The sequence below is a fragment of the Arvicola amphibius genome, chromosome 11 (assembly GCF_903992535.2).
Source record: "Arvicola amphibius chromosome 11, mArvAmp1.2, whole genome shotgun sequence".
Classification (NCBI taxonomy): domain Eukaryota; kingdom Metazoa; phylum Chordata; class Mammalia; order Rodentia; family Cricetidae; genus Arvicola; species Arvicola amphibius.
In genome coordinates this window covers 8,260,248-8,272,346 of record NC_052057.2, presented here as the reverse complement: position 1 = coordinate 8,272,346, position 12,099 = coordinate 8,260,248, and the positions used below count along the sequence as shown (strand labels likewise).

The 12,099-nt window shown below is 38.4% G+C and overlaps 1 protein-coding gene across 3 annotated transcripts in view; it reads left to right on the top strand.

Annotated features, from left to right (window-relative positions):
• The window catches only part of Fstl5 (follistatin like 5), a 393,360-nt gene that overhangs the window by 91,938 nt on the left and 289,323 nt on the right, over window positions 1-12,099 (top strand). The gene's annotated exons all lie outside the window — the stretch shown is intronic.

The window sequence follows — 12,099 nt, the reverse complement described above, 5'->3', positions numbered from 1 at the left end:
GTTCATTGCCGTTGTCCTTGGTTTCTCAGTCCTCCTCCACTGTCAGCCACATTCAGAGAGTCCGGTTTGGTCCCCTGTTCCATCAGTCCCATTCCAACTGGACTTGGTGGTCTCCCGTTAGATCTGTCCCACCGTCTCAATGGGTAAACGCACTCCTCATTCTATTTTTAATTAAGACATTTGTTGCTTTGTTTTAGAGATTAGCTGTGGTCTGATTTCTGTGAGTTTAAATCAGTAAGTTACAGAACTGTTTGTTTTGTTTCTACAGTACTTGTCCTCACCGTTTAATCTTATTTCACATAGTTTACATATTTATTTTGACCTCATGGTCCATGGGAGGGTTTCTTTATTGTCAAGTCCACGTAAACTTCCATCTCTTTATAAAGAGAAAGACACACTTTGTAGTGATAGTTCACACCTTCAACTCCAGTTCTCAGAAGTCTACGATGGAGGCAGAGCTAATAATAGATGACTGTGAATTCAAGGGTAGTAGGGGCTGCACAAAAAAGAGCCTATTAAAGGAGAGGGGGATGAATTAGAGGATTAAGAAAGAAGGAACAACAAAAATCATGGCATTGTATTCCAGATTGTTTGGTAAATGTCCTGAGCTATAAGCGTCACTGTGGTTGACACAAGCGAATGCTCTTTAGTAAACTCCCAATATTGTGTTCAAGATATCTCTCACATTAGTCCTTGGATCCTTAACACAGTGGAGGAAAAGCCACTGAGACAGGGATTCTCTTTGCCTTCTAAATTCATCGTTTTCCATTACTGTCATAAGTGTAAACACTTCTAGACTCCTAACATGATTGTGCATTGTTAGGGAGCTGGTACTCTAATGACTGAGCCAATAAGACTCTAGTAATAACTCTAAGTCTTATACTGAAAGGTTCTTGGAAGTATAGGTACAAACAGAACCTGCTCAGTACAGAATATTTCAGCTCACTCACATAAAAGTTTAGAATCAACTTTCAAAGAACCACTAAACAAATTTCCTTCATTTATTTAACAGGTTGTTTCTATTTTGTGGTTGTACTCTCCAGAACTCTACATATTTATCTTTAAATCACTACTTTATAGTGGATTCAAAAGTTTTAAAAAGGATCAAAATTGTGCTTGTATCTTCAACATGCTATATTAAAGAGAAGTTAGCTCTCCCTCTTTCTCTTTTCTCTCTCTCTCTCTCTCTCTCCACACACACACACACACACACACACAAATACACACACACACACACACAAATACACACACACACATAGTGTGCACATACATATATTCAGAGAAAATGGAAATTTAAAATTCTGCATTATTTTCTAAACTTTTATATTTTCCAAAGTTAAATTTATTCGCATAATGGGAATACTGGGGATGAGGTTAGATTTGATACACGTGAAAAAGTCTTGTGCAAATGCCCAACAGCAAACAGCTGGTTGTGGTATGTCTGGGTTTGTTTAAGAAGTAAGATTTTGTGACAGATGTGGATAAAATGTGCCAACTGACTCAGCGATGGGTGGCGAGTGTTGGTCAGCAGATGGGTAAAGTGACACTGTGTGGCATTTATGGAGAGATCAGGAATCGTTGACCTTGGTGGATATTCATCCCTGAAGAACTGCGGGAAGTTTGAGATATTTCAATTACAAATATTTGCTTATAATTTCCTCTGGAGCATTCATTTAAGTTTTTTCTATTTCTTGTGTCTGTTTTCTAGTGTTCATATCATGGTAATACTGGACTTTAAAAAAGAGTTTAGGAGTGATCTTTCTCTTTTCATTTTGTGGAACAATTTGAAGATCATTGGTCTTATTATTCTTCATAGATCTGGTAGTATTTAATTGTAAGTCTATCTGGCCCTGGGATTTTGCTATTGTTTTAATATAGCTTTTCTAAAATTCTACTGGAATTTCATTTTTTTTAACATATCTCTGTAATTCTGTTTATATATCCTCTTGTTTAACTATAGTAGACACGTGTCTAGAAATTAATTTATTTTTTGATTTTTAGATTTGCAAATTTCTTAGAATGTAAGTTTTCAAATCAATAATAGCAGTCTTCTTACTCTCCTTAGTGTCAGTAAATTATCTTCTTATTTTAATTTTAATTTTTATTTATTTATTAAGAAACTATCTTTTTGGTCTGGGGCAACAAAGATACTGCCCAGCATGCATTGTTAATTTTCACTGCCCATGGATCTTATTTTCTGTCTTTATAATTATATGCATATGAATTTCTAAAATTGCTGTATTTCATGGGATAAAAGAGCTTCCCCCAGCATTACTTTTGTTGTAGACCCAAGAATAAACTTGCTTCATGCCGTCAGTTCTGTCTCTAGAATGTTGCCTTTGAAGAGCATTTCCATGGATTTTGATTTCACAACCCTATCTTTCCTTTGCTCCCATGAAGGCAAAAGAACAAATCATTATCATGTCTGGTCCTCTTACCCAGTTCTAAGATGTCTGGCTTGCCCTTCCATACTAGTACCCATCAGGATGGATAAAAGGTGTATAGAAAAGCCATATTTAAGAACAAAATTACGCCGGGCGGTGGTGGCGCACGCCTTTAATCCCAGCACTCGGGAGGCAGAGGCAGGCGGATCTCTGAGTTCGAGACCAGCCTGGTCTACAAGAGCTAGATCCAGGACAGGCTCTAGAAACTACAGGGAAACCCTGTCTCGAAAAACCAAAAAAAAAAAAAAAAAAGAACAAAATTAGACATTATGAATGGGAATATTCTCAATATTATAATGTGCTTCTCTGAACACATCTTTATGTAATACAAGAATAATTACAATGAAAAAAGTAATAAAATGTAAAAATAAAAAAAAACCTATCTTTTTTCAATTCACATATCAATCCCAGTTCCCATTCCCTCCCCTCCTCCTGCTCCCTGCACTCTTCAGAGAGGATAAGGCTTCCCATGAGAAATAAACAAAGTCCAGCACATTGCTTTGGGGCAAGACCAAGGCCCTACTCCCCCCACACCCTGGCTTATCTAGGCTGAATATGGTATCCCTCTATAGAGAATAGGTTCCAAAAAGTCAGTAAATAAATATTGCGTCTTAAAAGCAGGAGGGCTGTCCCTAGCACTCCCCAGCTGCAGTACTCAGGAGAGTGGCCCCTGTTCCTTGCCTGGGCCTTGCAATAGAGTAGGCCTAATGGTGAAGGTGGAGGAGAGCTGACCCTGAAGGCATTAACACAGGAAAACTCCCCCACCCCTTGCTCATTGCTGCAAGAGGTGTATTGGTCTGGGCAATGTTGGAGAGCTCACCCTGACTGTGCGGAGAGGGGAGAGCTGGCTGGCACCCCAATCCTACAGCTGCCCAGGGCCAGATCCATGGTTATGACTTGACCCACCCCAACATCCACCTCATCTTTTTGATCTTCTGGAGCACATGAAAGGACCAGACCCACAGACCCAAAGTGGCAGGATCTCCACAAAGCAGGACAGCAGTAGTCTATCCAGAAAGAATCCCAGTGATGCTCAGAACTGATAGTGAGGGTGAATCCAGAGACCTAGAACCAGACGATTAACTCTTTACAGCGAACACTTACTTGCGAGTAAAGATACATGGACAAAGGGGTTTACTGCGTGATTCCCTATGTCACACTGCAGCTTCCATGATAAGATTTTTAATTTTTCTCCTCTTCATTTTTTTTTCTTTTTCCCCCCTCTGAAATTTTACTTTAGTTGGGGCAGGCAGAAGGCAGATGCAAAGGGATTTGGGAATGAATGAGGTCGAGATAAATGACACAGGATAAATAAAAAAGAAAACAAAAGAAAGAGATAAATAGAAAGGAAAACACAAATTATCCCTGTGCAGCACTTCCGCCTGTCTGAACTGGTCTTGAATCACAGCAAGGCCTGTGCAGTGCAGCCTGAGTAAATCTGAAGGCGTAGCCCCTTGCAGTTGCCCACTTCACCAAGAAATTTCTTGACCTTGTTCAGCAGTCATGTGGCTCTACACATAGCCTCAGAAAGCAGTCGGTTTGGCCACAAAAAATGCTCAGGAGGAGCATCTGTGAGTTCATGGTGATGGCGTTAGGTACTGAGCCCAAGGAGAGCATCCTTCATCTCTCATTGCTGTGGGTAGACAGGAATGTCGCTTCTGCATGTGTGCCTGTGTGATCTTAGGCCTGCCATCACCTCTTCTGTCACAAAGGAGGCTCTCAGCGGCAAATCCATTCTATTCAGACGCATACTGAAAGGCTCTTGATGTAAGCCTGTGGCTCCTGCCCTTGCCTGGCATCTCCCACTTTAATTGCATCTCATATTGTCTGTTAGCATGTAGTGTTTTCAGCCATATTGATTTTAACATTGTACTACATTTGCTTTTAGTATTTTAAATTTGTTTTACAGTGATATTTTTGTTCCCATTCTCCCCCACTTTTTAAAAACAAAACAAAACATTTTTTTAGTCATCCTTAAAAAAGAAGATGAATTGCTACCTAAGACAGGTGAGAGGAAGACGAACACCATTTAACATCAGGAAGAACCTGGAGAGACCTAAGGGAGGGATAGTGTCTACTTTCATCTGCAAACTCCATCATGTGTGCAGAGCAGGATGACAGGAACTCACACCTCTGCACACAGGATCTCTGTAAATGTCACCACGACTGAAGAGTTTTCTTTGAGTAGTAGTTCCCCTCATACCTATCATAGAAAGAGGAAGTTTAATAACATTATTCTTATGCCGGAGTGCCATTCCTTAGTGTTCTCCTGTATTCTCAATGTAACTCACACCAAAGGTACTCCTGGGGGGTTCCAGGCAACAACAATTCAAGCAGATGTTCTGCAGGTACTAGAGACAGTTGGATGAGTTTTATTTCCTAGACATTGAAGAGAGGTAAGAGCAAGAGTCAGTCTATTGGTTACAGAATAAAGGATTTGAGGGAAACTGTGGCTCTTTGGCTGGGATCTACAGCAGACATATTACTATCTAGAAAATATCCTTTCCATGGTGAATGGGATTTTCCATGGAGCAGTTGATGCCCACTGTGGGAGACCTTAGTCTTTTGGTCCCACAGCATAGGTCAAATGCATTTTTTAATCACATGACAAGCATAAGTCGCTGTTCATTCTTGAGCATCCTAATAAAGAAAAATGTGCATATTTTATTTTATGTGAAAAAGAAATACAAACTATTGAAATACCAACTATCAGTTAACTAGCAGTGTAGCGCTGCAGGAATGAATGCATATTGATTGTTGCCGAAAAATAAGATAGTGCAGTCTCCTCCAGTTTAACTATGCACTGACTGTTTGTTACAGCAAGTGCACTCCTATTAATTACTAAACCAGTCATCCTCAACTTTTCTAATGCTGCATCCCTTTAATATAGTTACTTATACTGTGGTGACCCCAACCCTAAACTTATTTTCATTGTTGTTTTATAACTGTAGTGTTGCCACTGTTATGAATCATAATGCAAATATCTGTTTTCCATGGTCTTAGTCAATGCTTATGAAAGGAGTTGTGGATCACAGGTTGAGAACCACAGTATTAGAATTCTCTGAAAACATAACATAAAACATATCTGAGGCTGTTTGTGCTATGAACTTTATAAAGTCAAAAAATTAGAAGTAACTTAGACATTTTTCCATGGGCGAATTAATAAAAAAAATTGATAATCCACACAGTAGAGTACTAGGCAACACTAAAAATGAAAGTTCCTAAAAACCTGTGCACAGATGTGGCACAATCATTAAGGCATCTTGCTCAGTAAAATTCAACAACATCAACCCTGACAACATACACACAAGTAACATTATACAGATTGAGCAGTTTATATTTAGGGATATCTGTGCGTATACACATACAAATCTGCATGGAAGAATATTCATGAAAGAAGAGAGCATAAATTTGAGAAAGACTTGGAAAGAGGTATATAAAAGGGTTTTCAAGTAAGAGAAAGAAGAAAGCAATGTGGTAATTATATTATAATTTCAAAACCTGTTTAAAAAACAGGATGTGTAGTGTTTAATTTCAATTATGGGACATTTCATTTGTATTTTAATAAATAAAACTTCCCTAAGGACCAGAAAAGTAAAACAGCGGCACTGACCAATCTTATAGACCAGGCAGGAAAACACACACTTTTAATCCTAGTAGCCACACTAGAAATCAGGTGATAGGGTTCATGCCTTTATCCTAGAACTAGGTAGGATTATAAAATGGGAGAAGACAGCTCTCAGACACAGTCTCTTTCTGAGATTCCTGGAGGCTGAATCACCATTTTCCAACTGTGAGAAATTGTTTTTTGTACACTGTAAAGATTTGTTACTTGTATTGGTTTAATAAAACACTGATTGACCAGTAATCAGGCAGGAAGTATAGGTGGGACAACCAGACTAAGAGAATTCTGGGAAGAGTAGAAGCCAGATGCAGTAGCCACCCAGATGCTGAGGAAACAAGATAAGAATGCTGCACTGAAAAAAGGTACCAAATCATGTGGCTAAAAATAGATAAGAATTATGAGTTAATTTAAGCTATAAAAGGTGGTTAGTAAAAAGCCTGAACCATAGGCAAAACAGTGTATAATTAATACCATATTAATAATTAATATTATAATTATTAATGTGTTTCTTTGGGACTGAATGGCTGTGGGACCAGGCAGAAGAGAAACATTTATCTACATTCTGGAAAGCCCTAAACATGGAGACCAGAGGTTGACAGGGGCTCAGGACCAGGCACAGGGAGGAAAGGTTGTGTAGAATCATTCTTAATGAAAACATCTCACTTCATGGTGCAGCACTTGGTACAATATTGATGCAATATGCTTATGCTGATAAGCCTGTGTGTTTAGTGTGGTGGCAGATTATATGAGACTTCCCTGCACTCCTGAATATTTTGTCTTTAAAAATACACAATTGAAGAACAAACTAAAGATCTAATATGTTCAAAATAAGATAGGGAGATGGTCACAATTTCAAGGTAGATACGATCCTCTTTTCATTGGGTTACTGGAGCAAATTATTAGCCCGCCTAACAGAGCAACACCAGGAGATGCAGACACTAATCACAGCAGTCACTGGAAGGCCACACTGTGCTGCTTCTGGATGCCTTGCAGCTGTTTGCTGCACGTGTCCCTACCTATGAAATCCATGAGATTACTCTACAATATACAAAACAAAATTTTACTTTGATTTCCCAATTTTCTACATGTGGGTGGCAGACTGTCATGAAAATGGATGCTTGTAACTCTAAATCAAAATATATAATTATGGAAATTGAAACTTCTGAATCATCCCCTACTTTGTGTATTTCTTGTTTCTCTTTTCCTTCCTTTCAATTTTTAAAGAATTTTTAATTATTTTTAACTTTTTGGCATCTGAGAAAAATATCATGTTAGAATTTCTTGACAACGTTAGGAGTGTTATTTTGAAGCACACTAATTCAAACCCTTTCTTGATGTACCTTGCTTGTGTCTCTATGTTATAATAAGGTTTGTTATGTGGACCATGTTGGCCTAGAATTTAATGTATACCTACTTCCATTTCTAGAGTTTCCAGAATATAGGCATATACTACCTACAAAATTCCAACAGATTTTTTAATACAGTATGTTGAGAAAGACACTTATTTATTAAAACAATTTTATTCAAATATTTTACTGCCAAATCTGTGACAAATTATAATTCATAATCATAATCACTACGTTTCTTAATCGAATATCTCAAACCAGAGACATTCAGGGCCACGTACACAGAATCTTCTCAGTAGCTGCATGATAACAGTATTAACTTTGTTGCTACTTCTCTCTATTTTATTTAAGAAATGCATACTAAATTCTAATTCTATGCTATTTGATGAAAACTGAGGCTTGAGCATTTAATTAACTTGCTAATTCCATTCTTAGGGCAGATTGGTATGACAATTTTAGATTTTTTTCCAGTTTATTTTTTATTAAAAATTGTCATCTCCTCCCCTCTTCCTCCCCCTTCCCTCCCCTCCCCTCCACCCATACCCCCACTCCCTCCCTCTCCAGGCCAAAGAGCCTCTACACTATGTTGAGTCCAAGGTCCTCCCAACTCCCTCCAGGTCCAGGAAGGTGAGCAACCAAACTGACAAGGCTCACACAGAGCCCGTCCTTGTCGTAGAGACCAAGCCCATCTCCATTGTCCTTGGCTTCTCGGTCAGCCTCCACCATCAGTCACTTTCAGAGAGTCTGATTTGGTCGCATGTTCCATCAGTCCCATTCCAACTGGACTTGGTGATCTCCTGTTAGTTCTGTCCCGCCATCTCAGTGGGTGAACGCATCCTTCACGGTTCTGACTTTCTTTCTCATGATCTCTCTCCTTCTGCTCCTCATCAGGACCTTGGGAGCTCAGTCCGGTGCCGCCTTTACACCTGTGACAGATACAGACAGGCTCACACACATACACATACATGCACAAAAACACAAGAATAAAAATAAATCTTTAAAAATAATGTTTCATTACATATTTTTCTTTACTTTCACCAAAATTTATGAGGAAACTAAATTATTAACAAAACTTTGAATGGAAGGAAAGTATTCTAATTCTTATTAATGTTATTAACATCGTGAACAATAAAAATGATTGTGTCTTAAAAGTTTAGGACCTCCAAGTTGGAATGGGACTGATGGAACAGGCAACCAAACCAGACTCTCTGAATATGAACCATCACCCGGTGAAGGTTCTATGGTGATATGCAAGATATTCATGAGTATGGTTATAGGATCTGGCCTTTTTCGGCTCCCTCTCCGCAGCTGCCCAAGGAACTAGATTTTAACGTCAAGGTTGCATTAACCCAAGTGAAAAAAGCAAACAACCAACTTTAAGTTAAAAGATCAATTTAAAGTATATAAGTGAAAATTAGTTTGTATTTGGCATAGCTGAGGACGTTTTAGATCATGTGCATATTTTTAAGTTGAGCATTATCAATGTGTGATTTATCAATGCAGGTGAACAGTATGTCTTAGTCATTCTAACCACAGCTAAGTGTGTTTTACATACACTAACTATTTTTTTTTACTTATTTATTTTCGAGACAGGGTTTCTCTGTAGCTTTTGGTGCCTGTCCTGGAACTAGCTCTTGTAGACCAGGCTGGCCGCGAACTCACAGAGATCCGCCTGCCTCTGCCTCCCGAGTGCTGGGATTAAAGGCGTGGGCCACCACCGCCCGGCTACTAACTTTAATTAGAATTGTGCTTTAGTAGATGACTGTAAACAAAGGGATTATTGTATAGAGAAACACAAGGTAATTTGTTAGTTACCTCTTGTTTTATTACTAGAATATCTCGTTAGGCAAAAATACAGTTTAAAAACGATTTGAGCCCTCTTCTATGACTAATATGTTAGTCATTTAGAGTTGCTATTAAATACATCTTATACTTTAACCTAGCATATGCTAGGAGACAGTGTGTGAAAAATGGCTCTAATTAAATGGTATGTTTATATTCCACACAATAATTAATGCAGCTCACCGTAATCTGCTGTTTCCCCTCCCCCTATTATCATTTTAAACGTTGATTCAGTCTTTCCCCTTATCCTAGCATTGCCAGCTTTCTGAATGCTCGTTGTTTAAATACCTAACCTGTGTTGGCTGTATTATGGTAACCACCTTGGTGCTGTGTCTTTTAATCTTTTCAGTGCCCCTCACCAGGCCTCTAAATCTTTGTCTCTAAAGTACTATCTTACTCCCTTTGTAAAGCATTTGAAGAAATTGTCAAATTTTTTTATAACAACCTCATGTACCATAGTGTGCCAATCTTCATACCAACATTGGTGTACCAGACAGTGACACCTTTTATCACACAAACATTGGTGTACCAGAAAGCCATCTATTATTATACAAATCTCATGTACCAGAGAGTGCTAACTCTTTTGCAAACATTGGTACCAGATAGTCACCTTATATCACACCAACGTTTGTATACTAGGTAGTGCCACTTATCACGAAAACATTGGTACAGATAGTGTTACCAGTTATACTAACATTGTATACACATCTGTTATCACATCTTAGCCAAGGGAAACCACAATATGTCTAAGAGCTGCTTCAGTTTTACTAAAAAGTGAAATTATATCTCTTTTATAAGCTCTCAATAAATAAGCACATTATTGATAACTCTTAGTATTTAGCAATAAAAAGATGTACAATTATCTAAAACATAACAATGGCCAAAAAATTTCCCTATTGAAATAATAACTTTCAAGGACCTAATATTAATTGATAATTTACTTACACACTAATATAAAGATATTGACTTATTATTTCTACATTCAAATCAGTCATTATTTTATGAATGTATGCAATGTATTTTAGATATTTTTGACTTCAGTGTACTACATTTGTTAAGAGAAAAATTTCAGCAGGATAAATTAACTATTTGTCTGAGTAGTGGGTACTATTTAGTTATCTTTTCTTGGGAAGATAGGGATAAATGCCTGTTTACACAAGATTAGGCAGCAAAGAGTAATCACAGTAATAACTTAGCTAAAGTCCTATTTGGTGACCAACAGAGTTTATAAACATGGTTGAGAATTTACTTACAGTATGATAAGTGTGTGTTAAACAATTGCTTCAATATATCCTCTATGACTCACTGAAGCTGCTTTGTGCAGTCTGTTTTATTTGCCCTTCCTCTTTCTATCTACTGTTGGAATGCAGACACTGCAGCTGCCTTCTTTCTCTCTTTAAAATCAGCCTTTGTCCTGTCTCTGATAGTCTGCCAAACAATCCACAGACCTCTGCTGTGAAGTTAGGACACACTAGGAAAAGCAAACCTAGTCCTCTAGTCCATAAAAGACAACTTTGCCATTCATGTGCCTCCCTCTCTCTGTGTGTGTGCGCCTCTCTCTGTCTCTTTCTCCCTCTCCCTCTCTCTCTCCCTCCCTCCCTCCCTCCCTCCCTCCCTCCCTATCTCCTTCCGTCTCTCTAACTCTTAGAATTCTGACACTTGTCTGCTGTTATATCAACAGCATGACATGTCCTTTTCATGCCTTCTCACTTCAAGTCCCAACCATGTTAGCCTCTCTAACCTCATCATGATGCTCACAGCCCTAACAACGATCATTCTCCAGGGTAATTTCATATCAAATCCATTTCCTTTCTAGCGACCATGACCTGTACTGCTCCTTCACTTTCTGGTCACCCAGACCCAAATAATCACACAGAAATTATATTAATTACAACACTGCTTGGCGAATAGCTTACACATATTTCTAGATAATTCTTACATCTTAAATTTACCAATTTCTATTAATTTATTATACCATGAGGTTGTGGCCTACTGGTATGATTCTGGCTGGTGACTGGTAGCTTTCTGTTTGGCAGCTACATGGCATCTCCCTGATTCCACCTACTTTCTCTGTATATCTGTTTGGATTTCCCACCTGTCTTAACTCTGCTAAGCCATTGGCTGAAATAGTTTCTTTAATAACTGATGGTGATAAAAAACATATTCATAGCATGCAGAGGGGACTCAAACATTAATATAGCATACAAACTTGCATCTTCCAAGATCCCTTGCATGTGGAAGAGGAGGGTGGAATCCTGCTTCCCTCCCTCCTACTGCCAATAGCTAAGCTACCATTTCTCTGTACTGTTCTGCTCAGTTAGTTGCCATGACTACTGAGCAAGGTAGTCTCTAATCCAAGATGGTGTGGAATGATCATGCTATTCCCAGAGAAAGAAGCACCACACTACTACATGATGTATGAGCTCAGTATCACTCAGAACCAGCAAAGGCTAGCATTCTGCTGCAATGAGGTCAGAAAGGTTTTTTGGACCTAATGGAAACAAATTAGAGAAATTACTGTATTGATACCCAATAAACGATTATGTTATTTGGGCATGTTTGAATGAGCTGCTATCTATTCAGTTTGGACATGACAGGATTTGGACATGGACATGGTCTCTGACTGACTGAACTCTGGCTGCTTCCTCTTAGCTGCCACTCAGCTCCTTTTTAAAGCTGTGTACCCTCAAATTTTGGTTTGGCATATTTATGTTCCAAGTTAGGTTACTGTTTGTTACTATGCCCTTGATATTGGTGTGCTTTTGTATAAATTTTAAATTACCTGATTTAAATTTGACCAGAATCAATATATGAAAAATTAAAGCAATATATGAACTTAATT